The sequence below is a fragment of the Eriocheir sinensis genome, chromosome 70 (genome assembly GCF_024679095.1).
Source record: "Eriocheir sinensis breed Jianghai 21 chromosome 70, ASM2467909v1, whole genome shotgun sequence".
Lineage (NCBI taxonomy): Eukaryota > Metazoa > Arthropoda > Malacostraca > Decapoda > Varunidae > Eriocheir > Eriocheir sinensis.
Window position 1 is genome coordinate 5844372 of NC_066578.1, and position 26421 is coordinate 5870792.

The window sequence follows — 26421 nt, forward strand, 5'->3', positions numbered from 1 at the left end:
CCTAAGAAACACATATTTGACAAGGCTTTCGTAGGAGTTGTGGGCATTTCCAGGAGTAGTTTTTGACCCTGGTGGTAGTGTGACCCTTCTTCTGTACCATGAACCTAAGAAACACATATTAGACAAGGCTTTCGTAGGATTTATGGGCATTTCCAGGAGTAGTTTTTGACCCTGGTGGTAGTGTGACCCTTCTTCTGTACCATGAACCTAAGAAACACATATTTGACAAGGCTTTCGTAGGAGTTGTGGGCATTTCCAGGAGAAGTTTTGACCCTGGTAGTGTGACCCTTCTTCTGTACCATGAACCTAAGAAACACATATTTGACAAGGCTTTCGTAGGAGTTGTGGGCATTTCCAGGAGTAGTTTTTGACCCTGGTGGTAGTGTGACCCTTCTTCTGTACCATGAACCTAAGAAACACATATTTGACAAGGCTTTCGTTGGAGTTGTGGGCATTTCCAGGAGTAGTTTTTGACCCTGGCGGTAGTGTGACCCTTCTTCTGTACCATGAACCTAAGAAACACATATTTGACAAGGCTTTCGTAGGAGTTGTGGGCATTTCCAGGAGTAGTTTTTGACCCTGGTGGTAGTGTGACCCTTCTTCTGTACCATGAACCTAAGAAACACATATTTGACAAGGCTTTCGTAGGAGTTGTGGGCATTTCCAGGAGAAGTTTTTGACCCTGGTGGTAGTGTGACTCTTCTTCTGTACCATGAACCTGAAGAAACACTCATAAGAATCTGACTGACCCCTTCTTTGACCTCTAGAAATTGATGTGAAAAGCGAATTTGTCTTATAATACCGACCCAGGACACCTCTCCTCCCGAAATTGACCTATCTTTCGGCCACTCCCCTAACTCTTTATAGGAGCAGTGAGTAGCGGGCTTTTTTTCACATTTGTTACCTTTTTTTATGCCCTTGAACTGACTCCTCTGCTGTAAAAAAATAAAAATAGGTAGAGAAGAATGTCTAACTATCATACCTGTTTATCATGCTTTTCTACATCAACCGCCAGTGATGGATGATTGAGTATGTACTTGTAAAGGTTAAAAAAATATATATTCGTGATTGTTTTAAAAACCTATAGAGAACTAATGAAGGTGATTTATGGGTATTTATCTTAACATTCCGGAGAGACAGACAGACAGACAGACTGAAAGACAGACACACTCGTGAAAAATAACGCCTCCCCTCCCCCACGCATATCCTCCCCCCCTACACAACCTCCCCCACCCAACTTCTTACCACATACCACACACCCACACTCACACACACACAGACACAGACACAGACACAGACACACATCCCTCCCCTCACCCACAACCTCCCCACCCCCCTTCCTACTACATAACCCCTCCCCTCACCCACAACCTCCCCACCGCTCTTCCTACTACATAACCCCCCCCCCCACACACCCACCCACACGGAAGGACAAGAGAAGACTCGCTAAAATGGAAAAAAAAGAAAAAGAGGAAAATCGCTAACTTGGGCTGCAGCAAATTTGAGCGTTATAATTCCTCTAGTTGATTAAAATTCGCCCCCCACACATTGTCTCTTTGAAAAATGTTTTAATTTGTTGGAAAAAGTGACAGAATGGGAGCGTCTCTAACTGTGATGACGGTGAGAGAGAGAGAGAGAGAGAGAGAGAGAGAGAGAGAGAGAGAGAGAGAGAGAGAGAGAGAGAGAGAGAGAGAGAGAGAGAGAGAGAAAGAGAAAGAGAGAGAGAGAGAGAGATAAAAAGAAAGAAAGACAAAGGAAGAGAGAAAAAAAGGAAAAGAAAGAAGGAAAGAAAGAGAAAGAAACAAACAAACAAAGAAAAAAGGGAATAATAAAAGAGACATGAAAAAGAGAAAAAGGAGAGAGAGAGAGAGAGAGAGAGAGAGAGAGAGAGAAGAAAAGAAAGAAAAAGGAAAGGAAAATAAGAGAAAGTAAGAAAGAAAAAGAAGAGAGAAAAAGGAAAAGAAAGAAGGAAAGAAAGAAAGAAAGAAAGAGACAGACAAAGAGACAGACAGACAGACAGACAGACAGACAGACAGACCTTTCCATCTCCTTACAACTGATATTCCCTTACAGTTTGGTCACGGCTTTCCATCTCAGCGCTAATAAATCACACACAAACTTAACCTCATTGACGAACATAATTATCAAAGAAAAAAACTCATCAATCCCATTAACTCTTGCTACTCACGCATCAAATTTTCCCTCACCGGGTATTAAGTGCCTCCGTATCTGCTCAGGGAAAGAGTAATGTAATCTATTTTGCTCGACGAGGGATCATTAGCGCGCGTAAATATATTAAACACGTACTTGGGGAACGCGAGTCAATCAGAGTCATAAGCAGCTCTCACGCCTCTCACCTGTCGCGGCGGAATGTGTAACAGGTGGCATGTTCGATGGATGGGATTTAGGAGGAAAATAATCATTGTTTTACGGCAAAGGAAACCGTTCAGGGCAAAACGAAGATATAATAGACAAAAAATCCCGCTAATCACTGCTCCTCTAAAAATAAGTATAGAGTTGCCAATAGAGAGGTCACTTTCGGGAGGAGAGATGTCTTGATACGCTTGGTACTTGACACAAACTTCTGCCAGATAAAGAAGAAACTGACATTACGTTGTTTTGATCTATGCTAAAAAGTAACCGTAGAGAGTTTTAAGAACCAAAGATGAGAATATATTTGATTATGCAAAGATCTTTAATTCAATATTGTGTCACGTTTAGGGAGTTGAAAAAGTGTAGAGGGGCTGTTTTTTTTTTGTGTGTGTTTCTGTGTCTTGTCTGTCTGTCAGTCTGTGTCTGTCTGTCTGTCTCTCTCTCTCTCTCTCTCTCTCTCTCTCTCTCTCTCTCTCTCTCTCTCTCTCTCTCTCTCTCTCACGCTATTGATAAGGCAGTTTGCTTGAGTCAATGTGTAACGTATCATGCATTAGCGGACACAGAAGGGCATAGAAGGGCCGCGCTTAGTCGCTGCCGCCCCGCCGCTGCCCAACAATGAAGCAATTTGACGGCGATAGACGAGCCTCAGCGAACCCTATTGCTCTGCCCCGCTCGTCCCTCACCACCGCGGGCGTTCACTGTCCCTAAACGATGTAGGAATATAAACACCGTGGAGGACTTTTTGTTAGGAGGAAGGCAAAATTTAAAAGGGGGGTTAATGTTGCTAGATTAAGTGTGTTATATGAATATGTCCACTCATCCGCTCTTTCATTTTTCTTCTTTCTAAATCAGTCTCATTAAATATCTATCAGTCAGTCAGTGTTTCCGGGTCCATATACTTAGATATCATGTTCGTGTATTGGAAATTAGCTGGGAAAGAGAAAACGGAAAGGGGAGTGAGGAGGATGGTGATAAATAGGTTAGAAGATGAGGAAGAAAAGGAAAAGAAAGAGGAGCTTGAAGTTGATAGGTCGGAGAAGGAGAGGAAAAAGTTGAAGGGGGTGAGGAAGAAGTTGATAAGTAGGTTAGGACTGTTGATTTGCGTGTAACGAAATGAACTGGGAAAGGAAAAGAAAAAATGGCTTTCAATATGTATAAATGAACATGAAAGGGGAAATAAAAAAGAGTTGTTGATTTGTATGTTCGCGTATGGGAAAAGAAATGGGAAAAAAAGGGAAAACGGAAGGGAATGTTGATTTGCGTGTAAAGAAATGAACTGGGAAAGGAAAAGAAAAAATGGCCTTCAATATGTATAAATAAACTTGAAAGGGGAAATAAAAAAAGGGTTGTTGATTTGTATGTTCGTGTAAGGGAAAATAAATGGGAAAAAAGGGAAAACGGAAAGGAATGTTGATTTGCATGTAAAGAAATGAACTGGGAAAGGAGAGGAAAAAATGGCCTTCAATATGTATAAATGAACTTGAAAGGGGAAATAAAAAAGGGTTGTTGAGTTGTATATTCGTGTAAGGGAAAAGAAATGGAAAAACATAAAGAAAAGGGCTGTTGAGATGTATGATTGAGTATAGGGAATGAGCTAGGAAGGGAAAACGAAAAGGGTTGTCAAGTTGTCTATTCGTACATTGGAAAGAAAATGGTATGGGAAAGGGAAAAGGGCTGTCAAGAGGGGCCTTCAGAAGCTCTGGGTGTGGCTCGCTGTGATTCTGTTCTCAGCACCAAGCACAAGGCGAATCAAAAGCAACACATTCCCGGCACGAAGCGAAGATCAAACATGAAAGCGAGTGGGCGGTGTTTGGCGAGCGTATGTGGCGAGGCCCAGCACCGCCAGCCAGACAAAGGCATAAACAAACTTGCATGTCTGAAGAGCGTGTTGGCTGCGAAATCATAATAACCAAGTCAGAGGCACTCAGCAGATGCGAGCTTGCTTCCCACGTCTTGAGAATGACCAATTTGAAAACCTGACTCGCGGGATGGAAAGAGAGACGCTCCGTAGATAAAATGGGTGAAATTGAATTACTGTAAGGAGGTGAGTGAGTGAGCTTGATAGAGGCTTCTTGAGAATGACCATTTTGAAAACCTGACTCGCGTGATGGGATGAGAGACGCTCCGTAGATAAAATGGGTTAAGTTGAGTTACTCTAAGGAGGTGAGTGAGTGAGCTTGATAGAGGCTTCTTGAGAATGACCATTTTGAAAACCTGACTCGCGTGATGGAAAGAGAGACGCTCCGTAGATAAAATGGGTGAAATTGAATTACTGTAAGGAGGTGAGTGAGTGAGCTTGATAGAGGCTTCTTGAGAATGACCATTTTGAAAACCTGACTCGCGTGGTGGGATGAGAAACGCTACGAAGGGCAAGAACGTAGATAAAATGAGTGCACCTCAGTTACGCCAAGGAGGTGAGTGAGTGAGCTTGATTTACCCGTCTTGAGAATGACCAATTTGAAAACCTGACTCGCGTGATGGGATGAGAGACGCTCCGAAGGGCAAGGATAAAAGGGTGCAGCTCAGTTATTGTAAGGACGCGAGTGAGGCGGACGAGGGGAGCGAAAGTGGCGCTTCCTAACATACAATAGTTAAATCAATTTGCTGACTGACCGGATGATTGATTTTACATCCTGCACCGCCTGGGAACGGAACATATGCAGTCACAAAAGAGGCGGTAATATCTTTGAATCCGCATCACAAGGGCGAGGGAGGAGTGCGTTAGCTAAGGTTTATATAGAAGTGAATGCAAATAGTCCAAGAGCGCGAACCTAGTGGAAGGGAAACACCCCTCGTCCCTGCTCAGAAGGGGACCTCAGCCATGCATTTCTCATACGCTTGTCAGAGGAGATGGAAGCGAATAAGGATTACGTCTCAAGAAGCTATGAATATTTCCTCACCTGTCCGCCGTCGCCCTTCCTCAGCAATTAGTAATGAGGCAGGTGAGTTATTATTTCCTCAGGTAAACCAGGGGAAGCGGTGGTCGAGTGGCTAGTGTGAGGGACTGGTGAGATCGATGACCCAGGTTCGAGTCCCGCCGGAGCGCGCTGACACTTATCAATCATCGCAGAGAGAGAGAGAGAGAGAGAGAGAGAGAGAGAGAGAGAGAGAGAGAGAGAGAGAGAGAGAGAGAGAGAGAGAGAGAGAGAGAGTAGAAAGGAAAGAAGGAAAACAGGAAAAAAAGAGAAAGAAAGTAGAGAGAGAGAGAGAGAAAAGCATGATTGGCGCGGATTGAGCGGCTGTTCATGGAAAGAGCAAGGTGATGAGTTTTGTATCGTTGCCATGAGAGAGAGAGAGAGAGAGAGAGAGAGAGAGAGAGAGAGAGAGAGAGAGAGAGAGAGAGAGAGAGAGAGAGAGAGAGAGAATTACGCAAGTGCTCCCCGGATTGGCCCACGGTGTTATGAACTCGCTCAGCCCAAATATACGGCCCGTCGATACCTCTGCAGAAGGACAAAGAACCGATGGCCAGGTTGCACGTTCTCTCTCTCTTTCTTTATGGACGTGAAACATGGACACGAAATAGTGGTCTGAGGAGGTTACCTGACGCCTTTGGTAGTAAATGTCCTCGTAGAGTCAGGGGGTAGCGCGGAACGTCGTTGTGTCAAATTAAGCTGAACGAGAACTTTGAGGAAGAACAAGGTAGCGATGGAAAAACAGGAAGAGTTGGTGGAAGAAGAGGAAGGGAGTAAAAAGAAGAGGAAAAAGAAAAAGAAGGAAGGAGGAAAAGGAGGAAGAAGGAAAAGGAATAAGAGGAGGAAGATGAAGAGGAAGGAAGGAGAAAAAAAAGATGAAGAGGAGTTAAAAGAGGAAATAGAAGAGGAAGAGGAAATGGAAGAGAACGAGGAAGAGGAAGAAATGGAAGAGGAAGGATAAGGAGGAGGAGGAATGGTAAAGGTAGGAAGGAGGAGGAGGAGGAAGAAATGGAAGATGAAAGAGGAAGCGGATGGGAAAAAGGAGGAGGAGGAGGAGGAGGAAAAGAAAACGGATAAAAACACAAAGAAAAAAAAAGAGAAAGCCAAGAGGAAAATAGAAGATAAAGACAAAAGAAAAAACAAAGACCAATCATTTTTCATCCTTCTTCTCCTTTCAATACTTTCTTCCTTCTTATTTCTTTCGTATCGAGTTGACAGTGCTCTCTCTCTCTCTCTCTCTCTCTCTCTCTCTCTCTCTCTCTCTCTCTCTCTCTCTCTCTCTCTCTCTCTCTCTCTCTCTCTCTCTCTCTCTCTCTCTCTCTCTCTCTCTCTCTCTCTCTCTCTCTCTCTCTCTCTCTCTCTCTCTCTCTCTCTCTCTCTCATTAATATCTATCTGTCTATCTATCGGAATATGTGTGTGTGTGTGTGTGTGTGTGTGTGTGTGTGTGTGTGTATAAGTAAGAAAGACGCACTTAATGATCCGTCATAATTAAAATAACGAATCCGCTGTCTGTATCCAAAACTGACATTAAACTTTTAAGGGCAAAAAATATTAAGTAAGAAGACGAACCTTCATTATAGTTCTAGCAGGAGCTGGACTTATAGCAGGGTGAAAAAGGGATACAGAAATCACAGCGTAGTGTAATTATTTATACATGTTTATGTATCTATCCATAACTATCTGCCTATCTGTCAATATCTGCTCATCTGTCTATCTATCATCTCTATCTTTTTGTCTTTATATCTATTTAAATACACGTACATATATGTGTGTGTGTGTGTGAGTGTGTGCACGGGTCAGGTCCTGGAGCCGCGGCCTCTTTCCCGACGCGGGCATGGCGAGGGTCACCGACGGTCTGCTGGACAAGTCCAGATTTTGTGCTGGTGATCGTACAGGCGCGTGCGCGGCCGCCTCCCTGCCACCGCCTCGCCTCTGCTCTCGACGGAAACGAACAGTGGAGCCAGTTGCCGGGGAGAGGCAGTCGGTCTCTGACGGGGAGGTGAGTTGTGCTGCCGCGCCTGGCGCTGTGAGGCATGAGAGGGACAGACAGAGACTACCCTTGACAAAGCAAAGGAAAGCTGTGAAGTGAGGCGGAGGAGGGAGGGGCGGGAATGTGACGACACGCACGCGACCAAGGAATACTTACGTTGAAATCTTGAAAAAAACTGTGACTCGCAAAACCGAAACTTTGAGACTGACGCGATTGGGTACAATTGCCTAACGGGATAACTGATTCCCTATTCCCACGACACTGTACGGGTTTCCGCCTTCATCAACGTCTTTCCTTGTTTTGCTCGTGCAGGGTGACGGCGGAACTGACTACTGGCATTGTTCATCAGGCCACATTGTTCCTCGTACTTTCTTCATTAGTGAGAAAAAGGTAGATCATGCTATTGTCCTTGTTATGAGAAGTGGGTGTTATGGAGTACGTAGACAGGCAGAGGAAGATGTAGAGAGTATGTTAGACTTGTCACCACCACCACCACCAATATCACCACCACCACCACCACCACCACCAATATCACCACCACCACCACCAATATCACCACCACCACCACCACCACCAATATCACCACCACCACCACCAATATCACCACCACCACCACCACCAATATCACCACCACCACCACCACCACCACCACCACCACCACCAATATCACCACCACCACCAATATCACCACCACCACCACCACCAATATCACCACCACCACCACCAATATCACCACCACCACCAATATCACCACCACCACCACCACCACCACCACCAATATCACCACCACCACCACCAATATCACCACCACCACCACCAATATCACCACTACCACCACCACCAATATCACCACCACCACCACCACCAATATCACAACCACCACCAATATCACCACCACCACCACCACCACCAATATCACCACCACGACCACCACCACCACCAATACCACCACCACCACCAATATCACCACCACCACCACCACCAGTATCACCACCACCACCACCACCACCAGTATCACCACCACCACCACCACTACCCATACCACCACCACCACCACCACCACTCACCTCACCACCTCTCACCACCCACTTCATCACCCCACCCTCGTCACCACCACTTCACCACCCACGCAAGTCACCACCCAAATCACCAATCATCCCCGAACTTTGTTGAGAAAAGACGACTATTATGATATAAGTTTTCCTTCGCGACACACACACACACACACACACACACACACACACACACACACACACACACACAAAGAGAGAGAAACCGTTGTACGAAGCGGTATAATTGTAATAACTTGTCTTGCAAACTAGTCTCAACGGTCCTGGCGGTAGTTAACACTCAATTATCGTGTTTGTACTGTTGGTAATGGCGGTGATGGTGGTGGCGGCGGTGGCGGAGCAATTAGACAGCGGTAGTACATGTTAAGCAATAAACTAGTGGCGTTACTCCTGGCAATGGTGGCGTTGAGAGCCTAATGGAGAGCAGTGTGGCGTGGAGAACAGTGAACCCGTTTGTCAGTACAGCGTGAGACGACCTTGTTGAGAGGCGATAGTTTAGGTGTCAGGGAGGCTTGTTAAGGGTCGAGGGGGTGGCAGGGTAGTCGTGTCTGTGCTGTAGAGAGGTTAACTATATAAGGTGTTGCATGAAGCTTTGTCAGTACAGCGTGAGACGACCTTGTTGAGAGGCGATAGTTTAGGTGTCAGGGAGGCTTGTTAAGGGTGGAGGGGGTGGCAGGGTAGTCGTGTATGTGCTGTAGAGAGATTAACTATACGGTGAAAGCAAGGAGGTGGAAGATGAAGCTTTGTACTGCGTGAGAGATAATAGATAAGATGTCAGTGAGGCTTGTCATAGAGCGTAGTGAGGCAGGGTAATGGTGACCGGTGTAGTTGAGAGGTTAACTATACGGTGAAAGCAAATTGGTCCAGGATGAAGCTTTGTCAGTACTTGTGTGAGACAACTTGAGAGAATAGCCTGGGTGTTAGTGAGGCCTGTGGAAGAGCGAAGGGAGGATAGGCTAGCGGTGACTGTTATGGCTATGTTGGTTATGTGGTGAAATATATAGTTGAAGAGTGATGTTATATAATCGTAGTGATGTTTAGAGCAATGATGTGTGGTGATCCGACGGTGCAGTTAGGTCTATGTTACTTTGGGATTGCTGCAGAGTTGGATTTTGTGATAGTGGTGACTGTGGGGGTGTACTGTGGAAGGTTATGTTTTATGGTAAAGGGAAAGATTGATATAATAAGAATTAGTGTGATGTTTAAGGAATTGTTATTTTTGGGTTACTGCAAGGTTGGATTTTGTGATAGTGGTGACTGTCGGGGTGTACTGTGGGAGATTAAGTTTTATGGTAGAGGGAAAGATTGATATAATAAGAATTAGTGTGATGTTGAGGGAAGTCTTTGTAGTGATCTGATGATGTATTGCATATATTACTTTGTTATCCCTAATTCGTTCACTCTTTTTCATTTTAACTTTCTTTATTCACGTTCTTAACTTACTCTCTTTCATTCGTTCTTTATTACTCTGAGGTTGGTTACTTTAGAAATAGGTTTTGAGGGTATTGGAGGCTGTGGTATAGTGGTGAATTATATGGTTAGAGGAAAAATTATATAGTGTGAAACTGTGTGGTGTTAGAATGACGTATTATGAAGGGAGCACTGTAGTATGGTGAGTTATAGTGATATGGTGACGTAGTGTGGAGTATTCTGTGGTATTAGTAGTGCAGAGAGGTGTGGTATTGTGCGTTGGTGTGGTGGTATACTGTATTTTTTTTTACAACAAAGGAGACAGCTCAAGGGCACAAAAAAGGAAACAATAATAAAAAAAAAAAGCCCGCTACTCGCTGCTCCTGAAAAGAATCCAAAGAGGTGGCCGAAAGAGAGGTCAATTTCGGGAGGAGAGGTGCCCTGATATTGTAGCTACCCTGGTGTTGGAAAGGCGTTGCGTGGTAGTGCATGATAAGTTGGTTTGTGAATCAATTGAGGTTTTAGTGGGAAATGGCTCTATCGTCGGCACTCTTCTGCTTCTCCTTTTTCTTCTGTTCCTTCTCTTTCTCCTTCTCCTTTTTCATTTCTTTCTCTTCCATCTTTTTTTTCGTCCTTTTTGTAATTCTTCTTTTTCTCCTACTTGTCCTTTTCCATTTCTTTCTTTTCTATCTCTTTGTTTCCTCTTTTTTGTAATTCTCCCTTTTCTCCTCCTCTTCCTTCCTTTTCTCCTTCTTCTTTTCAATCTTTCTTTTCCATTTTTCTTTTTTTCCTCCTTTTTGTAATCTCCTTTTTCTACTCCTCTTCCTTCTTTTTCTCCTTCTTCCTTTCCATCTCTTTCTTATTTCCTCCTTTTTGTAATTCTTTTTTTCTACTCCTCTTCCTTCTTTTTCTCCTTCTCCTTCTTCTTTTCAATCTTTCTTTTCCATCTCCTTTTTTTCCTCATTTTTGTAAGTCTCCTTTTTCTACTTCTCTTCTTCTTTTTCTCATTTTCCTTCTTTTCCGTCTCTCTTTTTCTCCTCCCTGTTCTACCTTCTCCTTTTTCTACTCTTCTCCTTCTCTGTGACGGTCTGATGGTATATGGTTATCAAGTAAACTCTGTGCTGGGAGAAGTCTAGTGTGATGTGGTTTGTATCGGGACTGGTTTACGAGTGCTTGTCAAATTTACAGTCTTGCTTGGTAGTTGGAATTTGAAAGGTTAGTGTGGTATGACGTGTGATGGGCTTATGGGTATCTGGTATATCTTGTGCTGGGAGAAATCTAAGCTGGTATGGTTAGAATCCAACTGACCCCCTCTTTGACCTTTAGAAATAGCTGGTGTGAGAATCGAATGTGTCTTATAATAGCGACCTTGTTGTGTGTTAGCGATCATACTTTTGGAACTGTGTCATCATGTATTGTTCGTTTATGTCTGGCTGGTTAGAATTTTCTGGTCCTGTGAGTTTTTGTGGAATTCTCTTTTTGCGTTGCCTAGTCCTGTTGCTTGTGGTGTGTGTCTGTGTGTGTGTGTGTGTGTGTGTGTGTGTGTTGCCGTGGCGATAGGGTGGTGGGTTTTGTGTGGTCAAGTACGTGGGTGGGTAGTCGATACAGTGTTGCTTGAGGCGGTGCGTGGGGTGTTGTGTTGTGCTGTTACGGAGGCAATGAGTTAGTGAGGTATTGCTTTTCACCGCCAGCTAGTAAGTTTGACCTCCTCTTTATTGCTCTTCTTTTTTTTCTTCTCCTCCTCCACCCTTTCCTCCTCCTACTCTCCTCCTTTTTCTTTCTTTCTCTTTCTTTTCCTTCACTTTCTTCTCCTATGCCATCTTTTTCTCCCTCTTTTTCTCCTCCTTTTCCTATTTTCTCCTTTTTCTACTCCTCCTTCTCCCCTTCTTTCTCCTTTCCTTCTAATTCTCCTCCTCCTCCTTCTCCTCCTCCTATTTTTCCTCCTCCTCCTTCCTCTCCTTTCCTTCCCTTCCTTTTCTTTCCTTTCCTTTCCTTTCCTTTTCCTTCTTCTTCTATTTCTGCTTTTCATTTTGCTCCTCCTCCTCCTCTTCCTCCTCCTCTTCCTCCTCCTCCTCCTCCTTCGTCATCACTCTCCAGTCAACAAGCATCGACTTTCCCATTCTTCCTTCCATCACCGTTGACCTCTCCCCTCTTATCAACACTTGCCCTCAGCCGTCACTAGTTCACCTTCCATTCTACTCCTATCGTCCATCACTGTTTCTTTTCCTTCCGCATCATCACCTATACTCATTTTCTTTTGCCACTGAAACGCTCGCCTGTAATTAGCAGAGACGAATGCTCCGTTTTCTTTTACGTTCGTAATTTTAAAGTGTTGTAGGTAGAATGACGCCGTTTTCTTTCGTCCTGTGTTGCGTTTTCACTAACTGGTTGCGGTTTTCCTTTCTTCCTTCTTTCCTTCCTTCCCTCCTATCTTCTTTCCTTCCTTCCTTCCTTCCTTCTTCCGGCATATGACCACAGATGTTGCGCCGACTAAACGAAACTTTCCTTTTTTTCTTTCTTTCTTTCCTTCCCTCCTATCTTCCTTCCTTCCTATCTTCCTTCCTTCCTTCCTTCCTTCCTTCCTTCCTTCCTATCTTCCTACCTTCCTATCTTCCTTCCTTCCCTCCTATCTTCCTTCCTTCCTATCTTCCTTCCTTCCTTCCTATCTTCCTTCCTTCCTTCCTTACTTCCCTCCTATCTTCCTCCCTTCCTTCCTTCCTGCTTTGTTCTCTCTCCTAATTGTTTAAAATACGTTGGTTAAGTATTCTTTTTAATAATAATTATTGTTAAATATTCTTAATGTTATTTATTTTCCTCCTCTCCCTACTCTTTTTCTTGTTAATAGTTATCAAAATTACTACTACTACTACTACTACTACTACTACTACTACTACTACTACCACGATTATCACCACTGATCTTACTATTATTTTATTACTGATATGCTTACCTTGTTAATATCTATTATTATTATTATTATTACTATTATTATTATTATTATTATTATTATTATTATTATTATTATTATTATTATTATTATTATTATTATTATTATTTTATTATTATTATTACTGTTATCATATTATTAAAACTACGCTTATGATTATTACTTTCTAATTATCATAACATTTTTCATTTAAAGTCATATTTTCTTGCCATCCTCGCCATCATCTGGGTCGCCTCCCTCGAGCGGGTCCCAACACGTGCCTTGACTGGGCCTCACAGCGTTGGGTTCAATGATGCCATTTGCTCACTCAGCCTCGAAGCGCCGTGTTGACATTGCCTCGGCCACGATTATGAACTGAAACCGATTCCGCGTCTTGATTTCCTCCCAATCTATATTTCCAAGACCTGGAATACTAAAGAACATTGATATTTAGATAGATTTTCGTTCTCCTTTACATGTGGCCGCCCACCTTCCCTCGCTCCTCCGTCCTCGCAGCCTCGCCAGCTTGTCTCCGCGGCTTATCGCAGACGAGGTTGACGTGAAAGATTATTAGAAATGCATCACCGACTCGACGCGTGAGACGACACACGCGAAATCCCTTAACTGGGTGGAGACTGGAACACACACACACACACACACACACACAACCCCCTCCCACATTCTGACAGTCGTTTTAGCCTCCGTAGAGTGCAATCTAAGACCTTTCAACGTTTGCAGCACAGTGTTCAGAAAGGTTACCGACTGAAAACAGACTGTGAAGGAACAAAGTGAAAAATGAATACTACTAGAGGAAGGGTCCGGCCATCCCAGTGACTAAGAGAACCTGTCGGCGCGAAGGACACAGACTCGCGTGCTCCAGGAGTTGTGTTCGCTGCGTTGTTTCTGGTGGGTCGCCGCGCCGCTACCCACGTCGCCGCCCAGCCTCTCGGACTCTACCGTGACACGAGGAACAGCATTCTTTCCACACACGCCCGACAGTAAGGTAAGATAATGTGTTTCTTTCTGCTTTATTCCTTGTTTTGTACGTGTGGTTTTCCCCTCACTGATTGGGTTTACATTGTGACGTTCTAGTTTATCCCCGACAGTTTTGTATCTATATCAACGATGTGTTTTAGTGGTATTGCAAGAAATGAAAGCCTGTTGATTAATATATATGGACGAAGCATGAAGATCTTTTAACGAAGAAGAGGAGGAGAAGAAGGAGAGTGAGTTAAGAAAAAGGGGGAAAAGGATGGGGATGGGAAAAGGAGAAGGAAAGGAAGGAGAGGAGGTGAAGGAACATGCCACATCATACCGTAGATCAGATAGCAAGCGAAGGACCAAAGAAACAAAGTCGCAACCCAGTAATAGTGTTAGTTAAGGCAGAGAGAACCAAGTAGAGAAATGACATTCAGACCTTCGTCCTAGCAGATAAAGTACTCTACGTCACTTACACAAAATTGGAGAATACTTTTGATAGTCCCGCATGGAGATTATCGGTACTTTTAGGTGTTGCAAGACGATAGATTAAGTGATGAGCGGGAGTTGAGCCTTTGGACACATTCACGATAAGCAGATAAAGTATAACATTAAATTAAGAAGAGTAAACAGGCATCTTCCCAACTGAATCTGGCCTTTTCTTTCGGCTACTCTCATTCTATATGCAGGAGCAGTTTCAGGAGGCGTTTTTTGTGTTTTTGTCCTTAAACTGTCTACTTTAAGAAATGGAAGTGTCTCTACAACGAAAACACGTATAAGTGGCTTGGAGTGGAGAGTTTTTTTCCCTTATAATTTGGTATATACCCCGGCAACACACACACACACACACACACACAGACACACAACCACACACCAACCCAGCCCTTCCCTACCCTCCTCCCCCACAAACACACTACGTACTAACACCATCTGGCCCCTTCCAACCTCTCCTGGTCTCCTTCTTCCCCTCCTATCCCCTTCCGTGTCACCCTCCCTCCTCTCCCCCTCCGTGCCTCCCTCCCTCCCCTCCTGCACAACTAACACCAGCTGCCCGCCTGATCTCCTCCCCCTTGCCCTGCCAGCCCCACCCTCGCCCGCACTTCTCTCACCGCTAATAGATGGCAGCCCCTCCGCCCGCCAACGAGCCGGATCCATTGCGGGAGGGGAGGTGTTGTCCGTCCGGGAAACGCACCTCGTCTGTCTGAATCCAAAACAATTACAGTCCAGGATATGAATGAAAAAAGTGTTCTACAAATGATTTCCTTTTACTGAACGTTGTTGCGGTGGTGGTGGGTGTTTTGTTTGTTTGTTTGTTTATGCTGGTTTTCTTTGCTCTTGATAGTGTTTGTCTTTTGTTTTATTCGTGTGTGGTGAGTTTTTAGTGTTTATAATTAAGTGACATTGGAAAGATAAATGACGTGTTGTTCTTGTTTATTTGTATTCTGGATGGAGATATTGAGTTTTATTTTGGTTTTCTTTTAATGATGTTTATAATTGTGTGTTTAATTTTTTGTTGAGGGTTTTAAGTGTTGATAATTACGTGACATTCGAAAGCTAAATGATGTGTTCTTCATATTTAATTATTTTCTGCCTTGAGATATCGATTTTTGTTTTGGATTTCTTTCGTTGTTATTCATTTATGTGTTTCTAATTATTTTTGTTGTGGTTTTAGTGTTGATAATTACATGACATTCGAAAGCTAAATGACATGTTCCTCTTGTTTATTTGTATTCTGGCTGGACATATTGGTTTCTTTTACTGATGTTTATGTTTCTGTGTTTAATTTTTTGTTGAGGTTTAGTATTGATAATCACGTGATATTGGAAAGCTAAATGATGTGTTGTTCTTGTATATTAATTTTCTGCCTTGAGATATCGATTTTTTTAGTTATATTTATTTATGCATTTTTATTATTTGATGTGGTTTTTAGTGTTGATAATTACGTGACATTGGAAAGGTTAATGACATGTTGTTCTTGTTTATTTGTTTTTCTTTTGCTGTTATTTGTGTTTGTGTGTTTAATTATTTGTTGTTTTTTTTAGTATTGATAATTATGTGACATTCGTAAGCTAAATGACGTATTGTACTTTACTTATTTTTTTCTTCACTCATAAACTCCTTTTTTTATGTTGGTTTTCTTTTCCTGTTATTCAATTTTTTGTTGTTGTTGTGTTTTTTAGTATTAATAATCACGTGATATTCAAAAGCAAAAAGATGTGTTGTACTTTAGTTTTTTTTCTTCAATCATAAACTCTTTTTATGTTGGTTTTCTTTTGGTTATTCAATTTTTTTTTTGTGGTTTTTAGTATTGATAATCACGTGATATTCAAAAGCAAAATGGCGTATTGTACTTTACCTTTTTCTTCTTCACTCACAAACTCCTTTTTTTATGTTGGTTTTCTTTTGATGGTTTGTTTATTCATGCGGTTTTATTTATTTGTATTTTTTTTCTTATCAATAATCACGTGACACTCGAAGGTAAAGTGGCGCATTGTCCTCTGTTTTTTTCTTCACTCACAAATTGACCTTTTTTTATATTGGTCTTCCTTTGATGTTGTTTCTTGATTCATAGGTTTTATTTATATCGTGGTTTTCGTATTAATAATCACGTTACATTCTTCTCCCCCTCCTTCCACTTCTGTTTCTCCTTCCTTTTCTCCTTCTTTTTCTTCTCCTTTCTCTCCTGTCTTCTTCTTTTTCTCCTCCCTCTCCTCCTTCCTCTCCGAATTCTGCATTTTCTCCTACTTTTCTCTACTTCTTTTTCTTTTCCTTTTTGTCCTCTTTCTTATCCTTTTTCTCCTGTTTCTTCTTCTTTTTCTCCTCCATCTCCTCCTTCCTCTCCGAATTCTGCATTTTCTCCTACTTTTCTCTACTTCTCTTTCTTCTCCTTTTCCTCTTTCTCTTTCTTAATTTTTCTCCTCCTTATTTTCTACTTCTCTTTGTTCTCCTTTTTCTTTTCTTTGTTCTTCTCCTTTTTCTCCTCCTCCTTTTCCGCCTCCTACATTTTCTCCTTCTCTTCTCTTTCTCTTTCTCAGTTTTCTCTTTCTCCTCCTTCTCCTTCCTTTTTTTTGGCATTAATAATCTCGTGACATTCGAAAGCAAATTGACGTACTGAACTTTTTTATTTCATTTCTTAATACTTTGACAACCTGTTTTTTTATGCTGTTTATATTATGCTATTAAGATATTTATTCATTCATTTGATTGGTGTTTTTTTTTTAGCATTAATAATTACGTGACACAAAAGCAAAGTGACGTATTGTACTTTTTTGTATTTTATTCTATTTCATTTGTTTTTTTTACTCACAAATTGCTCGCCTTCATATTCATACGATTTAACATTTTGGTGGTTTTTGTATTTATAACCACGCAACATTCGAAGGCAAAATCATGTTCAGTCGTCCCTCAAATAGTACGGTTTTCAATAGTTGGGTTTTGCTTTTATGTGGATTTTCTAAGAAGATTTTTTTAGGATTTTTAAATTTCCCAACGAGCCGGAAATTTTAAAATCCTAAAAAATCTTCTTAGAAAATCCACATAAACCGAAACCGAACTATTGAAAACCGTACTATTTGAGGCACGACTGTTTTGTTATTTTGAGTGTTTTTTTCTACCCATTCGTATTGCTTATTTTTATAGTGATCTTATTTTTATTCTGTTTATTTATTCATGTATTTTATTTGCTGTGGTTCTCGTTTTAATAATCACGCGACATTCAAAAGCAAAATCTCGTATTGTACTTTTTATTTTAGTATTTTTCTACCCACTTGTATTGCTTTCTTATGGTGATCTTCTTTTTATACCATTTATTCATTAATGTGTTTTATTTGCTGTGGTTCTCGTTTAATAATCACGCGACATTCAAAAGCAAAATCTCGTATTGTACTTTCTTATATTCGTTCTTTCTTCCCTGGCAAATTCCTCACCTTCATAACAGTGGCAGGACTCAAGGGGCAATTTTTTCCCAATAGTTGATGGGGAAAACTTGCCCCATAACTCTGAACACAAGTTATGAGATTGTAAAGAGTAAAGTATGTTAAGTAACGGAGCTGAAGTAAAGGTTAAAGAGACTGTACGTTCACGGAGTCTACCTAAACCCTCTTGTTTTATATATGGCTGTTTTGTTTGTGTGGTGTGTGTTAGTGTGTTCATGTGAGTGTGTGTGTATATGACAGTGTGTGTGTAGGGGAGGGGGTAATAGGGTTTCAGTGTGTGTGTGGAGGGTTATGTGTGTATGTGGGAGGTGGTTGTGTGTGTGTGTGTCGGGGTGGTTGTCTGTGTGTCGGGGTGATGCTTGTGTGGGAAGTGGGGGTGTTTTTGCGGAAAAATGACGTTGAAAAGAAAAAAAATAGGTTGAGGTGGTGGGGAAAAAAAGTGGGTGTAGGGTGAGTGGAGGGGAGGCATGGTGAGTCAGTTTATGTGTAGTGGAGTGGGTGTCAGTATGTGCATGGGTGTCGGTGGAAGAGTGTACGCGGGTGGGTGTGAGATGGGTGGACGTGTTGGCATGATAGGTGTCAAATGTGTGTGTAGGGGAGGGGGTGTATGTGTGTATGTGTCATGTATGTGTGTGTACGAGTGTGTGGGGGAGATTGGGGGGATGCATGTATGTGGGTGGGAGTGTAAGTATGTGTGTGTGTGGGAGAGGGGAGATATATATTGAAGATCACGTTATTATATCTATGTGTGTGTGTGTGTGTGTGTGTGTGTGTGTGTGTGTGTGTGTGTGTGTGTGGGATGTCGGTGTATGTCTGTGGGGGAGGGGGTGTCAGTAGGTGTGTGTGTGTGGGTGGGTGGGTGGGTGGGGAGATATATATTGAAGGTAAACGTCACGTATTAGTTAAAAATCATCCTCATTCTCCCTGCAAGTCGCGCCAAGCCCCACCGTTCACGACCCGCCCGGCAAGTTCGTCCTCAACTTTAATACATTACAGAATTTAATCTTGCAATGAACGAGGTGGTAATTTCTTAAAGGGACGAAACAAAAACAAAATTCATATAAACTTTCCCGGGCGGCGGCGTTTCATGAAGATTAAACTTTTAAAACTTAACGTATTGGCGAGTTTTCAAGAACAGAGGCGTGAGACAACTTAAACAGCACCTCAGTTTGTGTGTGTGTTAGTGTTAGTGTGTGTGAGTGTGTGTCAGTGTGAGTCAGTATGAATGTTAGTGTGAGTGTGTGAGTGTGTGTGTGAGTCAGTATGAGTGTTAATATGAGTGTTAGTGTGTGTTAGTGTGAGTGTTAATGTTAGTGCAAGTCAGTGAGTGTGAGTGTGTGTGTTAGTGTGTTAGTGTGTGTGTGTGTTATGGGGTATGTGGTGTGTATTACGTAATCTATTTAATATATTCGTCCCTCTCAATATTCCTAGCTCTGAAATAGGATACAGAGACACACACACAGAGACACACAGATTGACACACAGAGAGAGACATTGAGAGACACCGAGAAACACTTCGAGAGAGACACAGAGACAGACAGTTAAGGTAAGGGAATAACAGTATAATCAATTCTTTTGTTTATATAAGGGAGCTTCTATGGTATAATAAACAAGAGTGAAAAAACAGGCTATGTTGGAATATGGTAAAGGAGATTGAGAGGAGGAGGAGGAGGAGTAGAAGGGACGAAAATGGAGGAGGAAGAGGAGGAGGAGGAGGAGGAGGAGGAGGAGGAAACCAAGGTACCAGCTAATAGTAAACATGTTTATTACGACGAGTCTATTTGATTTTGAATGCTGTTGTTATGGCAACCTGCTTTAATTGGGCAGGAATGAGGAAGAGGAAGAGGAGGAGAAGGAAGGACAGATGCGAGGCTATAAGTGGAGACTGAAGACAAAGAAGACAAGTGCAAGGAAAGAACAGGAAAAGAAAAGGAGAACGAGGAAGAAAAGGCAAAAATAACCCCCAAAATGAAGAAAAGAAAGAAGAGGAGGAAAGGGAAGGACAGATAAGAGACTTAAGTGGAAAATGAAGACAAAGAAGACAAGTGCAAGGAAAGATCAGGAAAAGAAAAGGAAAACGAGGAAGAAAAGGCAAAAATAACTCCCCCAAAAAGAAGAAAAGAAAGAGGAGTAGAAAGAAGAGAAAGACGAAATTGAGGAAAATGAAAAACAGAATTAGGAGGAAGAGGACGAAGAGGGGGATAAAGACGAGCGCAAAAGAAGGAGAGGAGGAAGAAGAGAAGACAAACTAATACCCAAAGAAACAGGAGGAGGAGAAGGAGGAAGAGAAAGACGAAATTGAGGAAACTGAAAACCAGAAGTAGGAGGAAGAGGACGAAGAGGGGGATAAAGACGAGCGCAAAAGAAGGCGAGGAGGAAGAAGAAGATAAAGTACCCAAAGAAACAGGAGGAGGAGAAGGGAAGAGAAGTGAAACTGAAAACCAGAAGTAGGAGGAAGAGGAAGATGAAGGCGATAAAGGAGGAGGAGGAGGTGAAAGAAGAGAAGAAGACTAAGAGAAGAAGTTGTTGAGAAGAGAGAAGAAAATTCGATTACTACAGGTGAAGAAGAAGAAGAGGAGGAGAAGGAGGGACAAAGCAGAACCAGAAGGAATGGGAGAAAAGGAGGAAAAAGGAGATGCGATTACTACAGAAGAAAGAAGAAAGGATAGCAGATGAAGAAGCAGAAAGAAGGGAAGAAAAGGAGGAAGAGGGGGAAAGTAGGAGGAGGAAGAGGAAAAAGGAGGAGTAGGAAAGAGAATGAAATGGAGGAGGAGGAGGAGGAGAGAGAGTAAGAAGGAGGAGGAGGAGGAGGAAGAGTAAGAAGGATAAAGAGGATGAAGAGCAAAGAGGAAGACGTTGAAGAGGATAGGCAGAAGAAACAGGAGGAAGAGAAAATAGAGGAGAACGAGAAATATATAAAAATGAAGACGTGAAAGAAGAAAACAAGAAAATAAGCATAAAGGATATCAGGAGCATTGACAAGCGAAGACCAGCGTGTAGGAAGGGAAGATAAGAGGAGATAAAAGTGCGATAAGAGAGAAAGGAGATAGAGAGGGGACGGAGGGGAAGAGAATATAGAAAGAAAAAAGCAATGACGTTCGAGAGATGAAAGGATTAGGAGCTGGAGGAAGTGGAAAAATTATTTAAAGAGAAATAAAGTAATAAGAAATGGAAGATATATTTGAGCATTAGAATTATTGATATATGAAGGAAGTGCCTGGGATAGAGTTGATGAAGGAACATTATTACCAAATACACTAGGAGATAGAGAAGGAAAGATTAGAAGAACAAAGGAAGATAGAGGAGGAATAGAACCATTAATAGAGGAATAAAAAGTCAGAAAACGAAGCTGAAAAGTTGGAAGCAGAGGAAGATGAAGGCGATAAAGTGCATGGATGAGAGAGGAAATTCACTCGAAAAAAAAAGAGGTAAAAAAAAAAATCAAAACGAAAAATACCACTTCCAAAAACTCGACCATTCAAAACAAAAGCACCACTCACTCACTCACTCACTCCATCATCAATCAACGAGTACGGATCATCAGCTACACTTTGAACCACACGAGGACTGCTCTTCTAACTGCCCCTGTTCAGCCTGTATAAAAACGTACTATGGTTATTGGTAGATGAGTAAGTTGGGTTGATGATGGGGTGGTCTGTCTTGTCCTATATCCTCGCTGTTTCTCTTTCTATACGTTTTTGTCTCTGCCTGTCACATATAGTTTCTTTCCCTCTTTGCTCTTTCTTATTTATTGTTTTTTTGTTTTGTTTTCTTTAATTGGTTTTCTTTTCATTTCCTCCTGTTTCGTTCTTTTTTATATTTTTCTTTCATGTTCTCTTCCTTTCCTCTGCTTTCTTTCTCTACTTTCTTATTTTTTCGTTAATTTTCTCTTCCTGTTCTCCTTTTTCTTTCCTTTGTCTTACTTTTTTCTTTTCTCTTTCTTTTATTCCATCTTTCTCTTCCTTTCCGCTTTTTTTCTTTTCTTTCTTTCTATCTCTGCTTCCCCTCTTCTCTTTTCTTTCCTTTATTTTTTTCTCTTTTCCCTTTCGTCTCTCTTCTCACTCCTACGCCCTCTCACCCCCCCTCTCTCCCTCCTTCCATATCCACCCTCTCTCCCTCTCCCTCTCCCTGCATCTCCCACGCTCTCACGCAAGAACACAAGGGCACACTGGTCCATTACCCTGACGACCCCCGCCCTTTAGAGGACCCGCTGGTCTGCCAAGGACACCACACAAGGGAGCCAGACGGTCACTCAGCCTCGCGTATATTACAATTACGCCGCACGGAGCCTGGTAAGGGTGTGGGAGGGTGTCGAGGCCGGTGGGCTAGCGGAATTGGGGTGCGTGTAGGCGGCTGAAATTGGCTTAAGCAAAGTCAGTAGCATTTGAATTACTGTCCCGGGGCTTAAGTGTTTGTGAAAGCTACATGAACATTAAGGGAACTATAGTTAAATCTTGTTTGTGGTATCTGTTTCACGTGTTCAGTGTATTGGAGTCGAAGAATAATTGGAATTTGTAGCTGAATAACAAGGTCTTCAGTAGCGAGAGCGAGAGTGAAGGAGTAACGACGTTTTGAATTATTATTATTATTATTATTATTATTATTATTATTATTATTATTATTATTATTATTATTATTATTATTATCATCATCATGTTTTCGACAAATTAGGGAAGGATGAAGCGGGGAACGCGGGTGTATTGAGGCGAGTGTACTCCCGCCTAGTTTCGCTCAAGGCTTTTTTAAAACTTCATCTGACGAGCCTTGAGCGAAACTATGCGGGAACGTACTCACTCAGGGCACCCGCGTTTCCCTCTTTCCCCTCCCACTTCATAATTATTATTATTATTATTATTATTATTATTATTATTATTATTATTATTATTATTATTATTATTATTATTATTATTATTATTATTATTATTATTATTATCATTACTGTTATTACTGACACTCGTAATAAATATATAATCATGTTAATAATAATAATAATAATAATAATATGTAATCACTAATACAATTTTCCTTTATCATAATTTGCAATATTTTTTTCATATCGTTATTAATATCGTTATGAATATTACAATCACTATTACGACACTACCATTATCAATGCATGTTGGAAATAGCTCAGGGTCAAGGCTCTCCGAAATGAACGTAATTTAAATGTATGGCTTTGGGAACCCGCTCAGACAAACACAGCAATACCATGTTAACAATAATTTGACTTTTTTGTGAGTGGTCAGTGGAAAAAAAGATGATATTTCCTTAAATACCGGAACACACACACACACACACACACACACACACACACACACACACACACACACACACACACACACACACACACACACACACACACACACACACACACTCCAACACACAACACCCCTCCTGCCCCCCTCACACCCCCACACACATTGCCACCACGGGCCGCAGATATTTGGGTTCGAGGCTAATGCTTGTGACTGTTAATTTCATCAGTCATTATACAGGTGGAAACACGGATACGCCGCCAGTGGAACGTTCAACAGACTGGCTGGCGGCGAGGCTTAAAGAGAATATGCCTCGACCTCTCCCACACGTGGACTGCGATCGCGAGCCTTTTCTGAGAGCAACTTAGGTCGGTTTTGTCAGAGTCCTCCTCCCTTCTCATCAACTATATCCAAAGGCCGAAAAGGAGATCAGATGGGTACTTATAAGCGATATTTTAGGTTCATGGTACGGAGGAAGGGTCAAACTACCACCAGAGCCATAAACTACCCCTGGATATGCCTCCCACAACTACCACGAAAGTCTTGTTGAATATGTGTGTGCTTAGTTGATGAAATAGTTAAGAATAAGACACTCTTATTTTCTTACGTCCACTCGCTCAGTATCAGAATTATATCAAACAAACATCTCGCATATTACATTTCGGTGCTTCAAGAGGGTAGTATGTTTGCATTAATTTTGGAGGTAAATTAGATTCGTCTTTCTGGGAACTACTCCTCTTTGGGTAGTTCTTGGTTATTTTTTTCTCAATACATGTTTTCTGCCTTTGGAGTGTAAGATCAAAAGCATATGTATATATTCTTCCTATACATAGTTAACACCAATCAGTGGCCTTACTACTGACTGACTGACTGACTGACTGACTGACTTACTCACTTACTCACTCTATATTAATTATTTTGCTAACTCTTGAATCTCATAACAATATCATACGTACATGTTTTTTGTTATAGGGGATGTCAGGTGTAAGGAATCGATAATTAAATAGATGCTGATAGATAGATAGATAGATAGATACGCAGGCAGATAGATAAATGGGGGTTAGGCGTTCTGTATCGTCTCCCAGTTTTTTTTTCTCTCCCAGATGCTAACCATATACTAGGGCCTTCTTCTCCCCTGTATGGAGTATTCCCCTCTTTTACATACTACAGTCAAAAGCTTTTAATTTCATCATCTCCTCTCCTCTTAGTGACCTCTTAAATTTCGGAGTTGTATTGCGTCATTTTCTTTCTGTATTTCGATGCTAACTGCTTTTCTGAACTTGCTAACTGTATGGGTCCACCCCTCTCCGTGTCCCCGCTGTACACGACTTTCTACTCTAGCTCACCCCTATGCTGTCCAAATCCCTAATGCAAGAGTTTTAAGCAGAATCTGTATTATTTCGTCTCTTTCGTTGGTAAATAGTAGAACAGCCTCTCTTGGTCTGAATTATCACTCGTCGAATGGAGCGTTTTCAGGAAGGGAGTATCAAACACCTCTCCAACCGAATTTGACTCTCCTTGAATATTTTTATTAATCTCTTTGCGGAATTGGAGCTAATGAGCCAGTTTTCGTTTATTTTTTGCCCTTTAGCTGCTTTCTTTGCTGTAATGAACGAAACATAGAAAAATTAAAAGAGAAAGTCGTCGCTAAATTAATAACACTATACTTTTTTCTACTTACACTACTACTACTATTGCTACTTACACTACTACTACTGTTACTGTTACTGCTACTGTTACTACTACTACTACTACTACTACTACTACTACTACTACTACTACTACTACTACTACTACTACTACTATTACTACAACAACAACGTAATCTTTTTTTCTTCCATGATAAAATATGTTCATCTTTCCCCATGCGTGCAGTGTGGGGATGAGGTATACAGTCTTTTCCGTTTCTTATTGTTGCAAAATACATCTTTTATGCTCAAGTGTTTTATGGTTATTATTAAAGTGTCATGTGTTTTTGCTTTGCTTTGTGTGTGTGTGTGTGTGTGTGTGTGTGGGGGAGGGAGGGAGGGAGGAAGGGAGGCAGGAAGTGAAGGAAGGAGGGAGGTAGGGTGGGAGGGAGGCAGGAAGTGAGGGAAGGAGGGAGGTAGGGAGGGAGGAAGGCAGGAAGTGAGGGAAGGAGGGTGGGAGGGTGGGGGGGGGAGGGAGGGTGGAGGGAGGTAGGGTGGGAGGGGACAGGAAGTGAGGGAAGGAGGGAGGTAGGGCGGAAGGGAGGCAGGGAGTGAGGGAAGGAGGGTGTGCCGGAGGGAATGGGGGAGGGTGTGAGGGAGGGAGGAGAGGGGGGGGGGTATTGTGCAAACTCCCGTGCGTGAATGTTAAAGGAAATAAAGTTTTCATATTCTCAAACTTAGTAGAGCGGCAAGTTTATGATATTTGCTTTCCAAACAGAAATATTTCTTATTGTGCCAGCACCCATTGTTACTGTTGTGCAGAAATGCGCGCACACACACACGCATACAAACACACACACACACACACACACACACACACACACACACACACACACACACACACACACACACACACACACACTCTCTCTCTCTCTCTCTCTCTCTCTCTCTCTCTCTCTCTCTCTCTCTCTCTCTCTCTCTCTCTCTCTCTCTCTCTCTCTCTCTCTCTCTCTCTCTCTCTCTCTCTCTCTCTCTCTCTCTCTCTCTCTCTCTCTCTCTCTCTCTCTCTCTCATACATTGTTGTGCATTGTTTATCACCGTCGCCTCAGAACGGAGAGGTCACGCGTTCGATTCCCGGGCAGAGAGGAGATGGATGGGCAGTCTCCTTTAATTATTCGGTGCCCCCTGCCCACCCGGAAGTGTGGGGGGGGGGGGGGGGTGGACGTTGCAGCTGTTCCCGGAGATTCATCACTTGTGAGACCCTAAGGCTATTCGGTTAAGTACTATCTATCGAATGAATGCTAAGGAACTGGAGCAACTGAATGAACCGGATACTGTGTACTCTAATCATGTCACTTGTTGAACACTTTATAGTTTTGGTTGCTGAGGGAGCGACTCGCAACGGAGACTTTAATATGGTTAAGCGTTGGTTATGGCATGTGTTGACACCAATGGGAGTGCTTTGCCGTCATGTAATGTAAACGTGGCTGGCGGTGACCGTAGATTTTTTTGCGTCACTACTTAAGTAACGCTCCGCCTGCAACATACTCTTTGGCTTCTAGGAACTGTGTAATTTGCTGCAATCTGTTTGAGAGCTTGCTGAAAAACCTGTTGATTAATTTCCTGGTGCTAAATGAGGCAGATTTCCTTAGGCGGTACTGTACCTACTGCTTCTACTACAACTACTACTACCACCACCACTGCTACTGCTACTACTACTGCAACTACTACTGCTGATACTGCTACTACTGCTCCCTTACTATTTTTGCTACTACTACTACTACTACTACTACTACTACTACTACTACTACCAATAACACAGTAGAATAATAATAATAATAATAATAATAATAATAATAATAATAATAATAATGCTACTACTACTACTACTACTACTACTACTACTACTACTACTACTACTACTACTACTACTACTACTACTA

General features: G+C 42.1%; 1 long non-coding RNA gene across 1 annotated transcript; it reads left to right on the forward strand.

The window, feature by feature from the left end:
• The first annotated feature begins 7048 nt into the window (after window positions 1–7048).
• Window positions 7049–15719, forward strand: LOC126988660 (uncharacterized). Its single transcript, XR_007742417.1, has 3 exons — window positions 7049–7285; window positions 13421–13685; window positions 14743–15719. It is a non-coding gene; the product is annotated as an uncharacterized LOC126988660 (long non-coding RNA).
• The last annotated feature ends 10702 nt before the right edge of the window (window positions 15720–26421 follow it).